The sequence below is a fragment of the Notolepis coatsorum genome (assembly GCF_963971535.1).
Source record: "Notolepis coatsorum genome assembly, contig: SCAFFOLD_196, whole genome shotgun sequence".
In the NCBI taxonomy this organism is placed as follows: domain Eukaryota; kingdom Metazoa; phylum Chordata; class Actinopteri; order Aulopiformes; family Paralepididae; genus Notolepis; species Notolepis coatsorum.
Window position 1 is genome coordinate 407,069 of NW_028170497.1, and position 25,960 is coordinate 433,028.

The 25,960-nt window shown below is 47.4% G+C and overlaps 1 long non-coding RNA gene across 1 annotated transcript; it reads right to left on the reverse strand.

The window, feature by feature from the left end:
* Positions 1–11,067: 11,067 nt before the first annotated feature.
* Positions 11,068–11,615, reverse strand: LOC311248506. The gene is made up of 3 exons (XR_014620957.1): positions 11,539–11,615; positions 11,366–11,442; positions 11,068–11,138 (listed from the first exon to the last, which is right to left on the reverse strand). It is a non-coding gene; the product is annotated as an uncharacterized lncRNA (long non-coding RNA).
* Positions 11,616–25,960: the final 14,345 nt, after the last annotated feature.

A 25,960-nucleotide genomic window follows, 5' to 3' on the forward strand; every position in this document is an offset into this window, starting at 1 on the left:
ATAGACCCCGGAGCGGTCCAGGATAAAGAAAGCGCTCCAGGGATAGAACCCGACACACAACCAAGAGAAGAGAACCGCGCCCAGGAGATAGACCTCGGAGCGCGCCAGGAGAACAGATTTCCAACAAGCCCTGTCAGCACCCGATCACTTCCGTCAGTGTCATCCCCCAGCGAGGCGGACCAGAGACTGGCGCAAGCCTTGATCGCCACACTGACAGCCTCAACCGAAAGAGACCGACTTCAGGGTGAACGCGACCGGCTTCAAGCAAAGACGCTTAGTGAGCGCGAACACTCCGCCACGGAAAGAGAGCGCCTCCACGCGCAACTCCAAGCGCAAGCCCTTAGTGAGCGCGAACACTCTGCCGTGGAACGTGAGCGCCTCCGGGCAAAACAATTAAGTGAGCGCGAACACTCTGCCATGGAACGAGAGCGCCTCCAGGCTCAACAGATGAGCGAGCGCGAACAACGAGAGCGCCTCCAGGCGCAACAATTAAGCGAGCGCGAACACTCTGCAGCGGAACGAGAGCGCCTCCAGGCGCAACAATTAAGCGAGCGCGAACACTCTGCAGCGGAACGAGAGCGCCTTCACGCGCAACTCCAAGCGCAAGCCCTTAGTGAGCGCGAACACTCTGCAACTGAACGAGAGCGCCTCCAGGCGCAACAAAGGAGTGAGGACGACCGCATAAGACTGGAGGAGAGGCGCCTTCAGACGGAAGAGAACATCGAACGAGAACGCGCCAATGCCCAGCGCGAAGCAGAGCGCGACCGGCTGCAGGCGCAGATGATAGAACAATTGATCGCCAGAGCGACACCCCCTCTCTCCGCACGGAGCTCCCGGAGATCATCACGACAAGGGTCTAGGGCAGGGGTTCCCAAACTTTTCAGGCCGGGGCCCAGAAAATAAGGCGTCAGAGAGCCGCGGCCCAATGCACATCGTCTGGCTTTTTTTTTTTTTTTTTTTGTCATGCGACCGATTTTTTAAGCCAAATATCACTTCAATCCTATTAAGTTAGTTCAAGTTAGTTATTCATTTATATGTGCTATTTATGAGAGGGCTAACTTGTTGCAAAATAATAATGATAATAATAATAGCCTCATTAAAATACTATTGTTGCTTCGGTTGTTTTCAGCGTTTTATGTGCATAATCTGTTATTTAGTTTGAAATGTTCGTTGAAATAAGTAGATTTTTCATTTTTGTTTATTTATTAAGTTAATATAAAACCATATAGTCACATTTTAGAATACTATAGAATATAATTTTAGAATACAACTAGAAACACTGTCCTGGCCTGCTTCTAAGTTCAGTGGCCTGACAAAAAAAAAAAAAAAAAATTATTTTTATTTTTTTTAGATCATCTCGCGGCCCATCCGTGGCTGCTCGCGGCCCACCTTTGGGTCGCGACCCCGACTTTGGGAACCACTGGTCTAGGGCACCTTCCCCTACCCGACAAAGCGACCCGGGACCCGGCCAACAGGAGGAACCTGTCTACGTCTCCGAGCCCCCTCCCCGAACGGTCCATACGAGACCCAGCCAACGGGAGGAACCGGCCTACGTCGCCGAGAGACTGACTAGAAGACTCCAGGACCTAGAAGAGGAAGAGGAAGAGGAGGAATGTCAAGCCCACCAGCAAGAACGTACTCTGGACCAGGAGGCCCAGTACAGCCCCGACTTCAGCCCCGAGTCACTGCACTACAAACCCCCGACCCAACTCACGGGTGAGTTTGACGTACAGTCAGCACCGAGGAACAGCACCTGGGGACCCGGCCTCTGGTACCCACCAAGTACTAACCCACGACCACACGTACGGGGAGACTCGCCCAGGAGGCCTCTTCCCCTACGCTCACCAATGTACCAGCCATCCATGGCATCGTACCTTGGCACACCGACGTTCCCAGACTTTACGCGCGAGGACAGAGCATAGTACACGGAATTACGCATGTGTTTGGAGACTATGATGTCCGATGTCCCCGACGAGTCGTACAAATATGCCATCCTCCTCAAGCATCTCAAGGTGCCCAGAGCGCATAACATAGCGCTGGCATATTCCAACTCAAGCACCCCATACTCCGCGGCTCTAGTGGCCCTCGACCAGCGTTATGGACGCATATGGGATTACGTGATCCAAGAAATACGGGATATCGACCGCCTCCCCCCAGCCAAAGACAATAGAGCACTGGATGACCTCTCTATCAAGGTACAATCCCTAGTAGGGATGCTGGGGTCCCAAAAGGAGAAGGAGAGATATGAACTGTATGCAAATTCTAATGTGGAGCGAATACTGGAGAAGCTCCCTCCAGCCCGCCAAGAGCGTTTTCGGCGGCAGAGAGACCACCGTGATCCCAACAGCCCCGAGCCATCCCTCCTAGACCTGGCCGCTTTCCTCGCAAGGGAAGTTAGCAGCCTACGACTGGACACATTCGTGTGGAGTGGATCTAGCCCAAGAGATGGACCTCGGAGGTCCAACGATAACCGCCGGTCAGTGACCATTATGCACCAGGCCGAGTCAGTGCTGCAGCACAAGAACCACAGCACCCCCCAGACCAAGGGGAAGTGGAAGATTGTATGCCAGTACTGTGAAAAGGAACATTGGCTGTCTCAATGTGACACTTTCAAGAAGCTGACCGCTGACGAGGTGAGTCAGTGGATCAAAGCCAACCGCCGCTGCTTCCGCTGAGCGCGCAGCCATATGGCAGCTGAGTGCCGCTTAAAGAAAAGATGCAGCAAGTGCGACGGCGCCCACTTGGAGGTCCTACACGACAGCAACAAGAAGAAACCCGTACCCCCAAGCAGCTCGAGAGTGAACGTCATGTACATAGACCCTGCGAAGAGCGGGAGCTCCTGAGTGCTCTTGAAGGTGGTCCGAGTGATCTTAAGCTACGAGGACAAGGTCATGGACACTTACGCCGTCCTAGACGATGGGTCAGGAAAGACTCTCCTCCTCTCATCCGCCGCAGCCCGGCTGGGTCTGCGGGGGAGCGAAGAAACAATGACAATCCGTACCATTAGAAGAGACCTGAAGACCATAAAGGGTGAAAATGTCTCCTTCACGATAGCAGCGGTCGGGCAGCCCGAGAAGCAGTATAGCATCACTAACGCCTTCACCAGCCACGACATAGGCCTGTCACAGTACACCTACCCCATCCCAAAGCTGATGGAAAAATACGTGCACCTACGTCAACTACCTATACCGCTCATCGACGACGCCACCCCGACCCTGCTCATAGGATCCGACCATGCACACCTCATCGTCCCAACGGACCGGGTCCACATCGGGCCCAGAGGCTGTCCAGCAGCGGTCGAGACCCGCCTGGGTTGGACACTACAAGGCCCCCTCTCCGGGTCTCCCAACCGACCGACAGCCACTCGCTGCCTCCACTCGAGGATAAATGAAGAAGACACCACCCTCTTACAGCACGTCGAGAGGCTATGGACATTAGACACGATGCCCTTTAAGAATGAAAAGAAACTTGTTCGCTCAAAGGAAGACACTTATGCCATAACCCTCCTCGAGCAGAGGACAAAGAGAGTCGAGGTCAATGGAGTGATGAGATACGCAACTCCACTCTTGAGGCGAGAGGGTATGCCCACCCTCCACGCCTCAAAAGAAGCGACAGAGCGATATCTACTGAACACCGAGCGGCGTCTAGCCAAAGACCCCACTCAAGCCACTGTGTACCGCGCTAAGATCGACAAGCTGATCACAGCGGGACACATAAAGAAAATTGACATTCAAGAGGCCGACCAGACGATCGAATCTTGGTACGTGCCCCACCACAAGGTCCACCACAACGGCAAGGATCGCATTGTATTCAACTGCAGCTACCAGATCGGACTACAGAATCTGAATAAAGAACTCTTGCCCGGCCCAACACTCGGCCCCTCTCTCCTCGGCGTACTACTACGTTTCCGCCAAGACAAGGTGGCCATCAGCGGCGACATCAAAGGGATGTTCCTGCAGGTGAGACTAGTGGAGGAGGACAAGCCCTTGCTGCGGTTCCTATGGAGAGAGAGGATCAAAGATGAGCAACCATCCATCTACCAATGGGAGGTCCTCCCCTTCGGAACCACATGCAGCCCATGCTGTGCTACGTTCGCACTGCAAAAACATGTGACAGAAGACCCTGAAGCTGATGAGGAGGTCAGACAAAGTGTAGAGAGGAGTTTCTACGTGGACAACTGTCTGCAAAGCGTCTCGACGCCAGAAGAAGCCGAAGCCCTCCTACTCAAGCTCCGCGCCTCACTGATCAAAGGCGGCTTTGATCTCCGGCAGTGGGCCAGCAGTGACCCTCAAGTACTTCGCAGCCTCTCCCCAGAGACAAAGGCAGCAAGCAGCGAGACCTGGATGGCGACCATCCCAGGTGAAGCACAGGAAATGACATTGGGCCTAGTCTGGCGCTTCAAAACAGACTCGCTCCATTACAAATACACACCCCTGACCACGGAGCAGGGAAGGTCGACCCCTCTACCGACCACCAGACGGAGCGTATACAGAACACTCGCAAGGCAATACGACCCGCTGGGGTGTATCCTACCTTACACCACCCGGGCGAAAATGATTGTACGAGAGCTGTGGGACAAGGAACAGGGCTGGGACGACCCCATACCCGACCACCTAGCTTCCACCTGGAGAGAGTGGGAGAGAGAACTCAACTCGCTCCAAAATGTGAACATACGCCGAAGCTACTTCCCACCCACAGTGCGGCTGGAGACGTGCCAGATGGACCTGCACGTCTTCAGCGACGCCTCAGAAGTGGCCTACGGTTCGGTGGCTTACTTGCGGGCCCGAGAGGAGGGAGGAGAAATACACACAGCCTTCATCCTGGCTCGCTCAAGGATAGCCCCCCGCAAGCAACAATCGATCCCGCGTCTAGAGCTCTGTGCAGCTCTGGTAGGCGCGCAACTCGCCACGTTAATCCAACGTGAACTCACCATCCCGGTGCAAAGAACAATCTTGTGGTCAGACCCCTTGACCGTACTCACATGGATCCAGTCCGATTCTTGTAGATACAAGGTCTTCGTGGGAGTCAGAATCACAGAGATCCAAGACCTAGTAGGATCAGCGTGCTGGAGGTACGTGGACACGAAACAGAACCCAGCCGATGTCATCACACGGGGGATGTCCCTAGATGACCTCACACGTCACAATATCTACAGTGACGGTCCTGAGTTCCTCAAGCTCCCGGAGGAAGAGTGGCCTACCCCCACCCCTCGGGAGGCTAGTCAAGAGGAGGCAGAGATCAAGAAATCTATGTTCTGTGGGTTGACGCACACCCCAGTCCCCACTGACCCTAACATAGACGACTGCCTCACCTTTGAGAGTGCGCAGCTAAAGACATTCCTGTGGCACCACCCTGAGGTTCCCCCACTACCGACATTAACGCAGCTAACTACGAAGAGGCAGAACTCCTTCTGCTACATTGAGCCCAAAGAGACTCGTTCCCAGACGAGCTAGACTGCCTGCAGGGAACAAAGCCAATCCCGTCAGACAGCAGACTGCTCCACTTGGCCCCCGAGCGCGACACCCATGGCCTCATCAGGGTGGGTGGTCATCTGAGACGGGCCCCGGACTTAACGGATGACGTCAAGTTTCCTATAGTCCTCAACAGCCGACACAAGGTCACTGAGCTCATCATAAAGAAATACGACGAGGATCTGCACCACGCTGGGGCAGAGAGAGTCTTCGCTGAGATCCGACGTCGCTATTGGATACTGAACGGAAGAGAGCAGTACGTCGCTTCCAGCGGACTCGACCAGACTGTCGCCAGTGGCGAGCACAGCCCAGTATACCCAGGATGGCCGACCTGCCTCACCGTCACACCCGACCCGTGGCGAGGCTGATAGAATTGCCGAGGCTCCCTGACTCCCCTGATGACGATCATGACCCACTGACTTTGTAGATTGCCCTACTCCCCACAACAGACATTGAGCAGTTGACTGGACTATTAATCTGTCTTCCTTTAACTAATTAGGTGCGGACTAATTAGGAGGCGGCTGTTGTGAAGGGCCAGATTAAACTGAGAATATATATTTATTGTTTGATATACTTTGTATATTATTTATATATATACACGGAATATCCCTTTACCTGCGTTCAGACCAGAGTAATATTCGCTCTCCTATTGGACAGCGCCCCCAGGCGCCAGCGCGCAAGCCCCCAACGGCAAGTTCAAAGACAACTGCAGGCATGTCAGAACATGCCCGGAGTCAGCGTAGTAATACGAGACAAGGACTGAGGTTGGGACTAGATATTCACTTAAAGGTGTCATGCAGTGCTATTCCTAGCACTATTTGGGCAACTTTACACACTTCCTGTGAGTCTATGTAACACATGTGTAATTTTTATTCCAAAAATAATCATTGTTTTATATTTCTAATCTTGTACTCAAAACCAGCATTTTTCAGCCTCATAAAAGCAGGCTATTATTGGCTTGGCTCCACCCACACTTTGAGTGACAGCCACCCACCAAATAGCTCCGCCCATCTCCCCGTCATTCCATCCAGGTAGAGGTCTGAGGTCTTAGGTTTCAGGTTTTTATTTCGACACGCAAAAACATATACCGATTTTACTAACTAATACAACATGGATGTACATTATGTTTGGGATCCAGAGAGCGACCCACAGTTTGATCCCGAAGAAGAAGAAGAAGGCGATTTGCTACAGCGAGGCTTACATTACATCGTTTCCGATTGGTAAGTTGATTAATTGCACTATTAGTTACTTACTGTTATATAATAGTTGTGTACTTCTGTCGCGCGCGGCCCGTCGAAAACACACACTCACTAACGTTAGATTGTACTGACACTAACCCCCAAACAACAGCGATCGATGCTTACGTTACATCGTTTCCGATTGGTAAGTTGATTAATTGCACTATTAGTTACTTACTGTTATATAATAGTTGTGTACTTCTGTCGCGCGCGGCCCGTCGAAAACACACACTCACTAACGTTAGATTGTACTGACACTAACCCCCAAACAACAGCGATCGAGGCTTACGTTACATCGTTTCCGATTGGTAAGTTGATTAATTGCACTATTAGTTACTTACTGTTATATAATAGTTGTGTACTTCTGTCGCGCGCGGCCCGTCGAAAACACACACTCACTAACGTTAGATTGTACTGACACTAACCCCCAAACAACAGCGATCGAGGCTTACGTTACATCGTTTCCGATTGGTAAGTTGATTAATTGCACTATTAGTTACTTACTGTTATATAATAGTTGTGTACTTCTGTCGCGCGCGGCCCGTCGAAAACACACACTCACTAACGTTAGATTGTACTGACTGACACTAACTGTACTTGACGATTGAAATTGGGGGACCCTGATGTAAACAAGACGAAAGTCTTTCTCTGGCCTCCATCATAACAGTTGTTGGTATTGAGCAATACTGTAGCAATAGAAATATAGTATGTCATAAATATAGAGATGTAGCAGTACTGTCTATCTATATGTTACCATGACGATTGAAATTGGGGGACCCTGATGTAAACAAGACGAAAGTCTTTCTCTGGCCTCCATCATAACAGTTGTTGGTATTGAGCAATACTGTAGCAATAGAAATATAGTATGTCATAAATATAGAGATGTAGCAGTACTGTCTATCTATATGTTACCATGACGATTGAAATTGGGGGACCCTGATGTAAACAAGACGAAAGTCTTTCTCTGGCCTCCATCATAACAGTTGTTGGTATTGAGCAATACTGTAGGAATAGAAATATAGTATGTCATAAATATAGAGATGTAGCAGTACTGTCTATCTATATGTTACCATGACGATTGAAATTGGGGGACCCTGATGTAAACAAGACGAAAGTCTTTCTCTGGCCTCCATCATAACAGTTGTTGGTATTGAGCAATACTGTAGCAATAGAAATATAGTATGTCATAAATATAGAGATGTAGCAGTACTGTCTATCTATATGTTACCATGACGATTGAAATTGGGGGACCCTGATGTAAACAAGACGAAAGTCTTTCTCTGGCCTCCATCATAACAGTTGTTGGTATTGAGCAATACTGTAGCAATAGAAATATAGTATGTCATAAATATAGAGATGTAGCAGTACTGTCTATCTATATGTTACCATGACGATTGAAATTGGGGGACCCTGATGTAAACAAGACGAAAGTCTTTCTCTGGCCTCCATCATAACAGTTGTTGGTATTGAGCAATACTGTAGCAATAGAAATATAGTATGTCATAAATATAGAGATGTAGCAGTACTGTCTATCTATATGTTACCATGACGATTGAAATTGGGGGACCCTGATGTAAACAAGACGAAAGTCTTTCTCTGGCCTCCATCATAACAGTTGTTGGTATTGAGCAATACTGTAGCAATAGAAATATAGTATGTCATAAATATAGAGATGTAGCAGTACTGTCTATCTATATGTTACCATGACGATTGAAATTGGGGGACCCTGATGTAAACAAGACGAAAGTCTTTCTCTGGCCTCCATTGATTGATAATTTCATTCACCCTCAAATCTACTAGGTGCACGTGCGGAAATTGTGAACGGATGCCAACAGAGACTGAGAATGTATGCTGCATGGAAGTTCCACAGGTAAAGTAGTAACACAAACTTGCATCTTGGTAGCACTGAAAACCATGCATATGGCTAACGATTTAATTTTCTATATATATAGGTCAGACGTCAAATTAACCAGGAACCAACTGGACTACTGTGCATGGTTGATCATCCGGGATTGGATCCAGTGTGCTTCAACCCCTATACCATCCAAATGGCAACTAATATCTACAAGGCAGATTTTGGCCGGATACCAGAAAGCGGAATCAATAAGTAAATAATATTTATTACAGATTTATATATTTTTTTACAGGTGTTTCTCCATCTTGCATCTCTCAGACTATACTAATCTTTCTTGCAAACACAATCTAATCCTTATTGCACATCACATATAATCAATGCTTGCTACTGTCCAATGACATGACATGACAAATGGTTATTTCCCAGCTTTTATTTTATTTTATTTGTGCATAAATATAATACTTGATTTTCTTCAGCCGTTTCAGATATATCGCGTACAGATGCTTTGTCGCGTGGTGCTTCGGCTACTTAGGCCGCAGAGTGAGGGTAGTAATCCCATCCTGTGTAGTGGTTCGAATCCGCACAGAATTTCCGGATGCTGATGGTGTCTATACTGGCTTCAGACCGGTACAGGATTAAAGCGTGACACATAGCTGGCAACCGCTTCTTCCATGGAAGGCCTGTCGAACTGTGCGCACAAATGTTCTGGGATGGCAATCGCCTCTACCACCTGGATATATTGTTGGGGGTCACGAAGGACGAAGTCAAACAGTAGCTCCATTAGCTGGTTGACATAGTCTGTAAATGAGAAATTGTTATTTGTTTTGTCATGTTAAAAAGGTTATTATTTATTCAATTTATTGTATTCCACTGTAAGTGGAAATATTTTTCTATTTATATAGGTCATGTGTGTGCAATAATAAATGTTGATATTTTTACTTACTGACTGTCGCTGGGATTTTCCTTGGTTTTATTGTGTGTCCACCTTTTTTGGCCTTTGGAAAACTCATCTTGTACGCCAGCTCTCCAGAAGCGTTTATGGCTTGCTGGCGATTTGAGTTTTCATTGAAATGCATGGCAGCTAGGTATAGTCTGAAAGGAAAATTTCAATAAGCACAAGCAATATATTTGTAGTTGATCTGAGGTTATCTAATGCAACATAATGAGTTATTTGACAAATCAGGAGTCCATAATTAGTCATTTGTACACAATATAAAATACCTGCAAAGCATTCCTATGTACGAAAAAACCATGTTTTTGGGGGCAAAACGTAAAATCACACTGTGATAGGACTCCAATGAAGACGTTTGATGGTGTGGACTCAATTTGGCGACATCTTTGATGATCCTTGTGTTTAGCAAAACCTTCTCGAGCTGGTGGGCCGGTTTTGAGTCTAAAGTAAAAAAGAAATTGCATTCAGATATTTCATTAGAGTATATTACAGTAGATTAGAATTATTCAAGCAAGTATACATTTGTAAATCACACCAATCTAGAATGAGGACATAAATAAATATGTTGAGTATATATTCATGATGAAAGACAGACAGACATACCAGGTTTAACCCACTTGCTACTATCTCTTGATACACGGTCAGCATGAAGACAACGCGGATAGAGTGGTTCTTCGTCGTGTTCATGTACATTCATCATGTGATTGAGACATGACTTCCACCTAGCAACCCTCTCATCGGCAGACTTCGACGTGGCAGCTGTCCAGTAGAGGTGGTTAGAAATGTTCAGGCGCCACTTTTTTATGACCTTGCAGTCTTTCGCCTGTGCAATTTTGTCAAGCTTCTTAGACAGACCTTGAATTACATAACATAACATAACATTACATAACAGTCGTATGACATACATGACATACAGATAGACAGTACTGCTACATCTACATTTTTTGACATACCAGATTTGCTATTACAGTACTGGTTGGGTGGGTGGGGGGGGGGGGGGGGTTGGTAGGAGGGGTGGAATTGCTCCCTCCCGATGAGCTGGTTTGCACCTTGCATGGCTGCCTCTGCCGTGAATGTGTGAGTGAATGGGTGGGTGAAAAAAGTGAGGAACAAATTGTAAAGCGCTTTGGATAAAAGCGTTATATAAATGCACCATTTACCATTTACAAACTTGATTGACTGGTTGGAGTACTGCTACATCTATACATTTTTTGACATACCAGATTTGCAATTACAGTACTGGTTGGGTGGGTGGGGGGGGGGGGGGGGGGGGGGGGTTGGTAGGAGGGGTGGAATTGAATGTGGTTGGAGTACTGCTACATCTATACATTTTTTGACATACCAGATTTGCAATTACAGTACTGGTTGGGTGGGTGGGGGGGGGGGGGGGGGGGGGTTGGTAGGAGGGGTGGAATTGAATGTGGGATGCCTTTCGACATACCTTTGGCCACGTGCCACACATCGTAGAAGTGTTTGATGTCGTGATCTCTCAGGTACTTTTGGATCTGCGGGTGACGGTCTGTGACAATACAGTCCAAGGTCACGGATTTGGCGTCCAGAAGAGCGAGGCTTCTCCTCAAGCCCTCCAGTTCCATATGGTAGCTGCCTCCCACCTCATTGCTCTGGAACAAGGAAGGGAAGAGCAATGAAATAGCCTTTTCAAAATTCCACAATTAACATTTCCTAACCCCCGCTCACACACACAGCCAGCCAGACCACTTCACACCCCGCTCACACACAGCCAGCCAGACCACTTCACACCTACAGCGATTCAAGATTCAAGACCGAGAGCTTTGTGTTCGTTTGAGCACAATGAAGGGTGCAGTGTCTCTTCAGACTTGTTAATTACCTGAATTAGTTGGACGTCTATGACATGATTGGTGGCGAGTTCCATCACAGAGTAACTTCCGTACTTAGCACTGTGGCCTGTTGAAAATAATAATAACAATTTCAATCAATGTAGTGCAATATTAAAAATGTATTCATAAAGTAGGAATTTGTCATTGGGGAGCTTTTTCTAACCTGGACTATCGGCTCGCATGTCACCGCCGATTATCACGCTTTCTTTCTCGCTTAATCTGGCGAGGGTAACGTCTTGGTCCTTGGTCCACAAACTTAGAACAGCAGGTTCCAAGAACTTCTTGGCGTGTACCCGAAACGCTCTGTACTTTATTGTGGAGACGTGTAACGCATTTAGGACCTAAAAGAATAAATGAATAACGCTTTGTTAATATGCACGTGTGAATCACAAACAAAAACATAATGTATATCTGACTTGTCAATCAAATCAATCAAATCAAATACCTTCTCCATTTGGGTGAAAGATGAGCCAGTAAAAAAAACTGCTGCAGAAAGCTGAATATTTCCAGCTGGTGTGCTGCCGATGAGAGGCTGACTCGCCCATTTACGGCTGTATTTACAACCGGGGCAAACTTGGGAGACAGCCAAGAAGGTCCCTCGCGTAGTTTTGGTGATATGACATTGAGCATCGCACACCGGACACTGTTGAAATAATTCCAGTAGACTGTCTTCGTAAACGATGTATTTCTGGACCTCATAGATTGGTTTTGACGGTTCCCTGCTCGAGAAAAACACAAATAAATAACACGGCACAACTATATAGCTTTTGTATTTTTACGGGCCATGGAGATGTTTGTAACAACTAACTTACGCTAGAATCGAGGGCTCGCTAATCAAAGAGTCAATGTTGAAAGTGGAATCCTGCGGCTCTGGAACATCGATCGAGCTGTCAGTCACTCCATCGTCATCAGACTCCAGTCGTGGTCTTTTACTGGGTCTAAACCCCTTCACAGGTGTTGACGTGGATGGTCCCTGTTGATTAGACCAGTATCCAGTATTTTGTGTCCCCACCGAGACCGACACGACTTTCGCCTGAACACCTATTTACAAAACATAGTTTAGTCAAACAAGGGATTTATTGATAACTTTGCTCACTCACTCACTCACTCACTCACTCACTCACTCACTCACTCACTCACTCACTCACTCACTGACTCACTCACACACTCACACACTCACACATTGTGACCTGCTCTGGCGTAACACCAACATGGTCACCACACTAGAGCTAGCATTGTGACCTGTGTAACAGCAACATGGTCACCACACTAGAGCTAGCATTGTGACCTGGTGTAACAGCAACATGGTCACCACACTAGAGCTAGCATTGTGACCTGGTGTAACAGCAACATGGTCACCACACTAGAGCTAGCATTGTGACCTGGTGTAACAGCAACATGGTCACCACACTAGAGCTAGCATTGTGACCTGCTCTGGCGTAACACCAACATGGTCACCACACTAGAGCTAGCATTGTGACCTGGCGTAACACCAACATGGTCACCACACTAGAGCTAGCATTGTGACCTGGTGTAACACCAACATGGTCACCACACTAGAGCTAGCATTGTGACCTGGTGTAACACCAACATGGTCACCACACTAGAGCTAGCATTGTGACCTGGTGTAACACCAACATGGTCACCACACTAGAGCTAGCATTGTGACCTGGTGTAACACCAACATGGTCACCACACTAGAGCTAGCATTGTGACCTGGTGTAACACCAACATGGTCACCACACTAGAGCTAGCATTGTGACCTGCTCTGGCATAACACCAACATGGTCACCACACTAGAGCTAGCATTATGACCTGTGTAACAACAACATGGTCACCACTAGAGCTAGCATTGTGACCTGTGTAACGCCAACATGGGTCACCACACTAGAGCTAAATTTGATTTGCAAATACAGTACTGTTTGTGATACTGAAGGAGTCAAGAAAAGGGAGTATATACATTTGACTGTATATACTGTATATATACTGTATATTGACAACCATACTGGGTAATTTACATTGGAGGTGGGGGGGGGGGGGAGACACTATACAAACAATCCACATTCCTTTACAGCTTTGGGTGAAAGCGGTGGGTGAAGGGGGCCAATCTAAACAATTCTGGGTCACATTATTACACATTATTACATTACATCACACTGAGTTACAAACCTACCTTGACTCTTGACATGCGAACGAAGTGTTTTCATAGAAAGCTGTGTACCAACAGAACGAATCTTTGGGTTGTCTGTCTGGCAACTGAAGTCCCTTGAAGCAGGAGAAAGGCGTACATTGCCGCTGGAACTTGTGGTGGCCTAAGAGTTACCAAATCGTAAATCAATTACAATATAATACAAGCCACTAAATATAACGTTACCTTGTTTACCTCTCACTAGTTGTGTTCTTTTATTTAGAAGTTATGACTAGCTTGCTTCAATAGTTTTCTATAACGTTACTTTATAAAGAGCAGCAGTTACTATAACGTTAGATGGTATTTATGATAACATATCTCACACGACATATCTACTTACTATATCTTGTGTCGGGTCGCGTATTGAAGGCACAGCTCTTTTGGTTAGCACCAACATGGAGACCACTCCAGCATCAAAAATACCTTGATTGGTGACGTCGTCGGCGGAGAAATGTGCAGTACAAACCCGAGTATTAGACGTTGCGACGGAACTTGGAGGGTCACCAAAAAGGAACTTGTTCCATTGTTGGCGAAGTTCGGCATCAACGGGGAAACTGTGCAAAGACTTCTCGGTAGCTCTACAACCAGGAACATTACATGTTCTGCGGGGTTTGCTGCTCATCGTGAAATTGAGGCGAGTGACGGCAATTTCTGTTTCCAGGTTGTATCGGCTCCAGGTACCAAGAATGGAGGCGGGCATTAGGTAAAACCACACAGCCAATCACATCACCTTGCGCTATAAACAGCGCCCTGTGACGTGCACCAGGTCGTCAAATCAACATGACCTGATTTACTAGAGGCAAACAGGGGATGGGCTGTAGCTGAGGAATTCGTCAATATAGTATTTAGGCCCAAAAACACATTGATACGAACTCCTATTACTATAATACAATGCTAGAGACTGAAAAATGACATTTATAATGCATAGCCCCTTTAAGTATATATATTGGCGCAGGTGTAAACAGCAGTAGTTCATCAGTTCGTCTAAGTAGCTGTTCATTCAGTTCGTCTAAGTAGCTGTTTCATCAAGTTCGGTGAAACAGTGAAGTGAGCAACCTTGCGTCTAAACAGAGCATTGAGAACCGCATGCGAATAGAATGGTAAAAGTGTCAGAGTTTAATGAAGTAACGTTGAGTTCGACTTAATCTAATGTGAAGTAAATAGTCGATCATTTATTGTATATCGTGCGGCCACAGTTCTTCCGTGTGTAGCATTACTGTATTGGATTCTATTAATATGTTGTACCACTGTATTTTATTGGATTCTATTATATGTTGTACCACTGTATTGCACATCGTCGCGGGCAAGACCAGCCGCATTTCATTGTATACCTGTATGCCGTGACAATTAAAACTCTTGACTTGACTTGACTTGATTACCCAGCGGTTCGTCGTGTCTTTAGCTAGTGCACTTAACCAGGCTGTGTGGCCTAAATACGTCGCCCACACCCGAGGAGTCCTAGGCGGAGAACCGTTGGACATGTACATAGGAGAATCGGCGTCGGCGATTGCAGAACCATTCCTGGTTGGATTATATTGATTTGGGACGTGACCACCGGAGAAGAGTATCGTTGATTTCCACTATCGTTTGGGATTCAACCTCGTGAGGATTACAACTCGGGCCTGCCTTGTGGACGGGGCTGGCTAGCTGTCATCAATGCTGTCGGGCATTTTGGATTACAATTATTGCTTTTGCTGCTGATCAAGGGAGTTTACAAGAACCGACTCCTGTACCTGGAGTCTCTTTATTCCTCGTTGAATCAGACGGAGTACCCGAACATTCCTCTACCCTCCAGGCCTTACACCCCGGAGGGAACCCATTGTCTCCAGTCGGTACCGGTGTTGCCCTATATAATTGCTACTATACAACAGGTGGCGTCAGCTTAGACCCATCGTAGGATTCCTGCTATTCTTAGTGACTTATGCTCTTGACTGACTTTACGTATATTCTTCGCCATACAAGCGCGACCCTAATTCTCATTCTGTAACCTAACGTTGCCTAATAATAATAAATTACCCTCCAATAGTATTTCTGTGTCAATGCCGTGTTCTTGTGGGTGTTCACCATCTATATTTGATGTACTGTCTGGCCAGTAATTAAAGTACATAACTAGCAGTGGTTTAATCTATCACAATCTTTAATACAGTCAGGGTTTAGTAACCCCTCAGTTACAATCATCATGTGTGTGGGTGTGTGTGTGTGTGCGTGCGGTTGGCTGCGACCAAGGCATGGAGAAGCAACTTTTCAGCCCCGCTTCTGTTCGTGCATGAGGACACATATAATACCGATAATCTAGCGTTATTTTCAGAACGATTCATAAATCAAGCGACAAATAGCACGATTTCTAAGGAAATACATTGAAGCACGCTTTGCTCGAGTTTCTTGAGATTAGACAGAATCGCTCTGGAAATATATTCATATTCACCACGGTATAAAACGGAAATGTATGTATGAAAAAATTATCTGTTTTTTGCATGTTGACTGGAAGAAACTCACTGACAATCGACGTGTTTATTAGATCCATAGCTATAATATTTCATATAGTTTTAGCACTCGCAAACACGGCATTCTCCCCATTGCATTACAGCGATGGCGTTCTAACCAGAAGGTAAACAGCGCCCCCTTGGCGTACATTGAATGAGTAATTCGCTTTTGGTTTTTAAGAAAATGGTTTGTATAGCTATTTTTTCTATCACAAGATTACAAATGTGAATACCTTTTTGGTAATTTTTTTTAGAATACTGTTTTGGAGACTTAATTTTGTTAAGAATATAGGACAAGCATAATAAGCATTATGCTTCAGTCTGTACCTTTTCAGTCGCTGCCTGAATCAAAGATTGTTAAATGATTGTGTATATTGTATTGTGTGATGACTGAATAAACTACTACTACTACTAACTACTACTAACTACTACCAAAAAAGTGTCCTCTTTTTTGGAAATCACAATATGGTCACCCTAAGCTTAGGCCTTCTCATTGTTTGTATCTTGCATAGTATACTTGCTAAGCCAATGTGCAGATATCTAAATGACTATTGGATATCATGATTATGGATTCAAATTGTATGTTTATTTCAGTGGAGGCTGCTGACCAAATTTTTAGGTGAAGCACAAATTATTATATTATATTTATAAAACATCCCCCAATGTGTGTGTCAGTAGTGGCTGGTGAGTTCAAAAATTGGGGAGGACGGGAGATAAAAAATATAAAAATGAAGTACAGACACAGTGTGGTTATGAAGACAGCAGACAGACACTACAGTTAAAGACAACAGGTAGTAATTTATACCTTTGAGTAACTCTTGACACACACCTCACTTACACACATCACAACAATAGCTTAGTCAAGATGGCAAATCAAAAACTATTTGTTTACAGAGATCAGACCATTTCTCATCCTCACTGTTTCAAACACATCTACATGCAATTTCTTTGCAATTTCATGCAAAAAGAGCTTATAAAATGCATGGTAAATGTCCACCCTGGACTCACCACTGTACTGAATGAATGAATGAAAACTTTATTTAACAGATTGCAGAATGGGTACAATACAGTACGGCTCAATACATACAATTGTTAAGGGGATGCAGACCTGAGAAAGACGTTTGTCTTGTTTCCATCAGGGTCCCCCATTTTCAATTCATATAGACATTTATGACATACACAACATACATGACATTTATGGCATAGGGACATATAGGTATTTAGTACTGATACATTTGTGACATAACGGTATTCAAATATACAGTACTGTTACCCCTAGATCCTGACAGAGTATATACATATGATGGGGAGGGGACTGTACATTAGGAGGGGGTGGGTGGGTGGGAGGGAAATATACATACGGCGGGGAGGGAATATATACATGCGGTGGTGAGGAGACTGTCTATTAGGAGGTGGTGGGGGTTTTGGGCATTTACGGTGGCCAGTTTCGAATTGCAGCCTCCCGTAGGTGCTCTTTAAGAGCGGTTTTGAATGTGGGCAGGGATTCACATTCCTTTACAGCTTTGGGTAGGGCGTTCCACATTGTTGTGGCATAATTGCGAAACGTGTTTAGTCCCTTGTTTGAGCCGAATCTGGGTTTAACATGATTTGTTGAGCTTCCTCTGGTGTAGTGGTTGTGGTATTCACTGACCTTTGGGAAGTATTTTGACATGTACATGGGCACCCCGGTCGTATAGTGTATCTTGTGGACTAGGCCCATTGCAAGTTGCTCACAGGTTTACTGCCAAGACACAATAGGCTAAAAGCATTTTTTTTTTGTTGATTTAGAATTCGAATGTCAACATTATGAACGAAGCTTCGAACTATTCGGTACAGCCCTAGCATGTTTTGATATTGTCAATTATCTCACTTTTACTAGGTGACTTTTACTACTAACTCAAATATGCCAAAAAAAAAGGAAAATTTACATACAGAAATTTTTTAATCAAAGGGCAGCAGAGACAAGTGATACAGGGACACAGGTAAGGTCTTACAATGGCTTAGTGATTATAACAGTGCAGTTCAGCATTCAGTAACCCAGACTTTTTGTGAACGTGTTTTTGATACTACATTCTGCTGAACACACACCTCAAAACCGTACCTAAGGAAAATTGGCTCAATTGCAAGAAAAATAATAGACAGTTATGATATTACATTCTTCATAAATTGTATGCAAACTATTGTGGTTCCCTGCTTTAGTCTGTTGACACATTTCTATACAAAAAATGCTTGTGTAGTCCTGTGTCATACCTAAATGTCATATAAGTGAATTGTATAGAAACAACTCACCAAAAGTGACTATTGCGCAACTGATTTGACAAAAAAAATCCACCAATTGCCATACCTTGGCCACCAATTGCCATACCTTGACTTTTACTGAAATGACGCCACTGGCTACAAGTCAGGAAGTATCACCACATCAATCCCACATGCACTCATTCCAGTACACATACACATTGCATATTCTTGGTATCTAGGAACATCTATGGACCTCAGGGAATGTATTCCCAGTGTATTGTGTCTATTACTAGGCTTGCTTAAATTGTGATGAAACAAAGGAGAATATGAATTATGATTTTTCTTTGAATCTTTGACAGTGAATATGTGAGGATTGGCCCATTCTCCGCCACACGGAGGGCACCGTATGGGCACCGTATCTCCAACTGCCCCACCCGGCCAAAAGACCAGGCTCGCCGGGACCCCGGGAGATCCTGGTGAGCCGCTTTTCTCATTCCCACACCCGTGCACCACTTAGCCGTCTGATGAGCGTCACCCTGGCCTGGGCGGACCAACGGGCGACGGTGGAGGCACTCATTGACTCGGGTGCTGACGAGAGTTTACTGGTTTTCGAGTTTGCTACCCAGGCCAACATTCCACTAGAGGACCTCGTGAGACCCTTGGAGGTGTTCGCGTTGGACCAGCACCACCTGGCTGACATCACTCAATGCACCTGTCCAGTCCTTCTCACCATTGCTGGTAACCACGTTGAGAGACTCCAGTTTTTTATCACCAGATCCCCTCTTGTCCCAGTAGTCCTGGGTCGGCCCTGGCTCGCGCTGCATGAGCCCCACATCGCCTGGTCCTCCGGTACCATCAGGGGGTGGAGCTCCTCCTGTCATGCCCAGTGTCTTCAGGCGGCGTCCTGTCCCTCGCCCGGAGATCCCTTTGTGAGCCGCCCCCGGACCTCTCGACTATACCCCCCGAATACCACGACCTCGAGGAGGTTTTCAGTAAGTCCCGGGCTCAGGCCCTTCCGCCTCACTGGCCTTACGACTGTGCCATCGACCTCCGCTCTGGGGCTCCCCTTCCCGGCAGCCGCCTCTACAGTCTGACCGTCTCTGAGAGGGCTGCGATGGAGAAGTACATCTCTGAGTCCTTGGAAGCAGGCCTCATTCGGCCTTCCTCCTCCCCGGTGGCGGCCGGTTTCTTTTTTGTTGGGAAGAAGGATGGAGACCTTCGACCCTGCATCGACTATCGCCAACTCAACGAGATCACCATTAAGAACAAGTATCCTCTTCCTCTCATGAACTCCACCTTCGAGCCTCTCACCCAGGCTACCGTCTTTACCAAGCTGGACCTCCGGAGTGCCTACCATCTGGTCCGTATCCGAGAGGGCGATGAATGGAAGACCGCCTTCAAGACTCCCAGGGGCCACTACGAGTACCTGGTAATGCCGTTCGGCCTCACCAACGCTCCGGCGGTATTCCAGGCGCTCATGAACGACGTCCTCCGTGACATGCTGGAGGAGTTTTTGGTGGTATACCTGGCTGCCTTGGAGGAGTGGCGTCATTGGCTAGAGGGGGCAGAGGAACCATTCACCATTTGGACGGACCACAAGAACTTGACGTACATCCGTGCTTCCAAGCACCTCAACGGCCGGCAGGCAAGATGGGCCAGCTTCCTCAGTCGGTTCGACTTCTCGCTGACCTTTCGCCCTGGTTCCCGCAACACGAAGGCCGACTCCCTGTCCCGGTTACACTCCAAGGGGGCTCCAACCACAGAGGATCCGACTCCCATCCTCCCAGAGGCCAGGGTGGTGGGAGTGGTCACCTTGGGCATCGAGGGGTTGGTAAGGCGTGCCCTACGCTTCCATCCCGCTCCCGGCAATGTACCTGTTCGTCGCCTCTTCGTCCCGACCCAGTCCGGTCCCGGGTCCTCCAGTGGGGCCATACCAGCCGGTTCGCCTGTCACCCGGGCGTTCATTGCATGTTCTCCTTCCTGGCTCGTAGATTCTGGTGGCCCACCGTGAGGAACAACGTCAAGGAGTTGGTTCTGGCCTGCTCGGTCTGCGCCCGCAGCAAGGACTCCCACCAGGCACCCTCCGGGCTATTGCAGCCGCTTCCCATTCCGAGCCGCCCTTGGTCCCATGTGGCGTTGGACTTCGTCACAGGTCTTCCTTCGTCCCAGGGGAACACGTGCCTACTGACCATGGTGGATCGGTTCAGCAAGGGGGTTCACCTCGTGGCCCTTCCCAAGCTTCCCTCGGCTGCCGAGACAGCGGACCTCCTGACACGTCACGTGTTCCGCCTCCATGGGTTTCCCCAGGACGTCGTCTCGGACCGGGGGCCCCAGTTCACTTCCCAGGTATGGCAGGCTTTTTGCAAGGGATTAGGGGCAACGGTCAGTCTTTCCTCTGGTTATCATCCCCAGACTAACGGACAAACGGAGAGGATGAACCAGAGCGTGGAGTCTGCTCTTCGTTGTGTGGCTGCCGAGAAACCCGCTTCTTGGAGCCGGTTCCTCCCCTGGGTCGAGTACGCCATCAACTCCCTGGTCAGTTCCGCCACCGGCCTCTCACCTTTTGAGGTATCCCTGGGCTACCAACCCCCTCTTTTCCCTGCACAGGAGTCGGAGGTGGCAGTTCCCTCCGTACAGGACCATCTCGACCGGTGCCGACGGGTCTGGCAGATCACCAGGACTGCACTGCTCCGGTCATCGGAGCGCACCAGTCGTGGAGCTGACCGGCGCCGGATCCCTGCGCCGACGTACCAGCCTGGGCAGAGGGTGTGGCTGTCTGCGAGGGACCTTCCGCTTCGATCCTCGGCCAAGAAGCTTAACCCCCGGTTCGTCGGTCCTTTTGAGGTTCTGAAGGTGCTCAGTCCCGCGGCGTAGGTGAGTCTTAAGCTTCCTGCGTCCATGCGCATTCACCCCGTTTTCCATGTGTCCCGGGTTAAGCCTGTCTCTCTCAGTCCCCTGATGCCCCCTGCTCCGGATCCGCCTCCTCCCGAGATGGTGGACGAACACCCCCCGTGGCAGGTCCGTCAGCTGATGGACGTCCGACGGCGGGGTCGGGGGTTCCAGTACCTGGTGGACTGGGAGGGATACGGCCCGGAGGAACGGAGCTGGGTCTCCCGCCAGCTCATCATGGACCCCGACCTGATCACCGTCTTCCATCGTTCCCATCCGGACAAGCCGGGTCGGGCTGGTCGCCGGGTGGCTCCCGTGGAGGGGGGGGGTACTGTGAGGATTGGCCCATTCCCCGCCACACGCTTCTTCAAGGTACTGTGATGATTGGTCCATTCCCCGCCACACGCTTCAGGATCGATTACCAATTTCCATCACGCACCTGTTGTAGTTTGTAATTAGCGCTCCAGAGGCTTCATATACTCTGGCCTTCTATCAATCGTTGTCGGGTCGTTTTGGATTACTACTGATATTGCTTGTTCCCCCCCGTTGTTGTGCCTCGTCTACTTCTTCTCCAGGACGTATTTGGAAGTCGCCGCTGGTGTATATCTCGATCATCCGTTGGAGCTGTGCCTCGTTTGCACTTTGGTGAGTTCTTGGAAACAAACCTTTTGGATTATCTGTGCTTTGTGTGTTTGGATAACACTGAAGAAATACCGTTTTTGTTTTGTACTGGACTCAGCTAATTTGTGTGTTAGGATAACACTGAAGAAGTACCGTTTTTGTTTTGTACTGGACTCAGCTAACTTGTGTGTTGGTACACCGAAGATCAAGTCACTTGTGATTTATACTGGACTCAGCTAAGGAGGACTGAACTGCACTGCCTCTGTGTACAGTTGGATTGATTATTGACCACTCTCTCTCTCTCTCCGTTTCCTCCCCGAGTTGGATCCGGGAGTATCTGCAGAGCCGCAGAGGTAGTGGCGCCTACGCCGATTCCCCACCTCTAAACCGGGAGGATCTGCAGAGCCGCAGACAACTCTGCCGAAAGCATTCTCCTTTTTGTTAATTCTGATTTGTTATTTGGCTCATTTTTGATTCTGTAATAAATACGCCCTAGTGTTTGGCTAACTCTGAACTACCTGTCTGTGCCGTGCTGTTGGGGTCGGTTTCAAACCATAACAGAATAACACCATGATAATAATGACCAAACGTAAAAAACTGCCACTGATCTTGTTCAGTACCTTCTTGAGATCATGTGTACAAAAGATCTAAGGAAATTAATAAAGGGAAGATGATTAAACAGAAGGTTCTGTAGATACAGTACTGAATTCTCCCATCCGGACCAATGCAATTTGAAATATTATTAAAGAATATAGAATATGATGCTTATAAATTACCTTATTATAGCCAATTCACACATTTATATATATATATATATATATATATATATATATATATATATATATATATATATATATATATATATATATATATATATATATATATATATATACTAGTGCTGTCAGGCGATTAAAAAAATGTATCTAATTAATTACAGGATTTGTAATTAATTAATCGAATTAATCGCATTTTAATCGCATAACCATTTTATGCCTGATATTCTATATTCTATAATCATATTTCAAATTGCATGTGTCCGGATGGCAGAATTCAGTACTGTATCTACAAAACCTTCTGTTTAATCATCTTCCATCTATTAATTTGCTTAGGTTTTTCAGGTCTGGTCAATTTGAGCATAGTGTTATTCACAGTCAAAGATAAAAAAAAAAATGTTATTGATATTCTCATTTGGTTCATTACAATTTACTCAAGCCTAGTAACAGACACAGTATTTCGGACACTGGGAATACATTCCCTGAGATCCATAGATGTCCCTAGAATCAGATACCAAGAACATGCAAATGGACCATATAAAAAAAAGTCTATAATGTGTATTCTACGTTCTTATGGAATGAATGAGATACAAAAAAAAATTTATTAAAAAAAAAAAAAAAAAGAAAAAAAAATGTGTAATAAATTTGAGTTAATTTTCATAACGCGATAATTTGCTGTGTAATTAATTAATCTAATTAACGCGATAAACTGACAGCCCTAATATATACATATATTATCTTTCAAATGCCCGAGTTCAATTTGGATTTAGTATTACCAGACGTGCATAAGAACAGATAATGATATCTACTGTAATTTACTGTACCTTTTTATTTTCACCACAGTGCAACCATTTTGAAACTAATTTCAGATCTAATTGTTGCTACATGCTAACAATAGGGAGGAGAAACTAACTGCGTTTCAATATTTGTCAAAAACTTTACCTTTTGTGGCTATTATCCCGAATAATAACAGTTATTGAAATAATTCATTCAGAACGCTGAACTTTAAACCCCCACAGTATCTGACAGGAAGTGTAGTTCGGAATAATTCCAACGCTGATCCACAGCTATGCATCCCCTCGACAAAATGGCTCCGATAGCCATGGGTTATAATGTTATTGGGGGGGAATGAGAACAGGTGCACTTCCAGTGCAGCTGTAGGCAGAGAGAACAGGTCTTGCGTTGAGAGAGAGAGCAGGGGGGCTCCTTGTTAGGCTCGAGACGTCCAGGCAGGAAGGGCGTTGGAGCGGGGGTCCTGGGGCACAAGAGACAGGAGGTTAGAGAAGGGATACAACAGGAGTAGATACAACAGGTGGAATCGTCGTACCTAGGTAGGCAGTTTAACACTGCGACGCCGGATGACAGGATCTGCCAGATGATATAGGGACTGCTTGATGAGGGAATCCCTTGCAGCCACGCTGATTGTTCCTCATCTGGCAGCGCGGGAACGCTCCAGCAGGAAGCCCATGTATGGGCGCGTCAGGCTGACGGCAGAGGAAGGCTCGAGCCCCGAACGTGACACATATGCCATTTTGGGGTCGGTGCCGACCCTGTCGGGTGGAACAGGGCCTGGAGCCCTATTTTCTGAAAATCTGCCTAAAATACATACCTAAGTAAATTGAATATTGCTCCACTTCCACAAGTCCATTAGCATGTTCTTTGTTACGTTCTGGTCACCAACTGAGGTCGGTGACCACCCACATTCCTGGCATATGTCACTGGGCTTGTTAAGGCTGAGAAGTGTGTGTTTCACACGGACACCGTGTCCTTCCTGGGCTTTGTGTTGACGAAGGGCGATCTGCGCATGGATCCAGCCAAGGTGAGTGCAGTTTTGGACTGGCCACGGCCTTCGTCGCTCAAGGGGTTACAACGGTTTTTGGGCTTTGCAAATTTTTACAGGCGCTTTATTCGCAACTTTAGCGCCTTAGCCAATCCATTAACAGCTCTCACTAAGGCCTCTCTCCCTGGCTTTGAATGGTCGCCTAGGGCTGAGTCGGCCTTCTGCGATCTTAAACGTCGTTTTACATCCGCTCCTGTATTGATCCGCCATGACGCAGAGGTTCCGTTCATTGTGGAGGTGGATGCCTCTGACATCGCGGTGGGGGGGGTGCTCTCTCAGAAATGCTTAAAGAATGGGAAAGTGCATTTGTGTGCTTTTTTTTCTTGCCGTCTGTCACCAGCCGAGCGTAATTACGACGTGGGTAATCGGGAGTAATTGGCGATCAAATTGGCACTGGAGGAGTGGAGACATTGGTTAGAGGGGGCGACACATCCTTTCATTGTTTGGACTGATCATAAGAACTTGGCTTACATCCAAGGGGCTAAACGCCTTAACGCTCGCCAGGCCAGGTGGACGTTGTTCTTCACACGATTTCGATTTACCATCTCCTATAGACCCGGCTCCAAGAATATCAAACCTGACGCTTTGTCGCGCCAGTTTGATCTTCCTGGTCGGGAGGAGCAGCCCCATCCCATTATTCCACCGGCCTTGATTTTGGCACCCGTGTCTTGGGGCATAGAGAGGGTGGTAAGGTCGGCGCTAACGCGGGAGCCCGATCCAGGTGGGGGTCCTCCGGGACGGTCGTATGTTCCCAAGGTGGCGCGCTCACGCTTGCTACAGTGGGCACATGCGTCATCCCTCACCAGCCACCCAGGGGCAACCAGGACCCTGGAATTTATCCGTAGGAGGTTCTGGTGGCCGACAGTGGAAGGGGATACGCGTTCCTTTGTGGCGGCCTGTCCGGTGTGCGCACGTAGTAAGACCTCTCGACGGGCACCGGCGGGTCTCCTCCGACCACTTCCTATTCCTAAACGACCCTGGTCACACATATCTCTGGACTTTATTTCTGGTCTTCCCCTTTCGGACGGGTTCACCACCATTTTGGTGGTAGTGGATCGGTTCTCTAAGGCGGCTCACTTTGTCCCTCTCCCCAAGCTTCCATCGGCCCGGGAGACTGCTGATTTAGTTATACAGCATGTCTTTCGGGTTCACGGGCTGCCAGTGGATATCGTGTCGGACCGGGGTCCTCAGTTCGCCTCCAGGTTCTGGAAGGCGTTTGCCGCCGGCCTCGGCGCCTCTGTCAGTCTGTCGTCTGGGTTCCATCCGCAGTCGAACGGGCAGACGGAGCGGGTCAACCAGGATTTGGAGGGGGTCTTGAGATGTTACGTTGCCGGTAGTCTGGCAACGTGGAGTAGGAGGTTGGCTTGGGCTGAGTATGCGCATAATACCCTTCTCTCCTCTTATACCGGTATGTCTCCCTTTCAGTGCCAGTATGGTTTTCAACCTCCTCTGTTTCCCGAGCAGGAGCAGGAGGCGGAGGTGCCCTCGGCCCAGACACATGTGGCTCGCTGTCGCAGGACGTGGAAACAGGTTCGGAAGGCGCTACAGAAGGT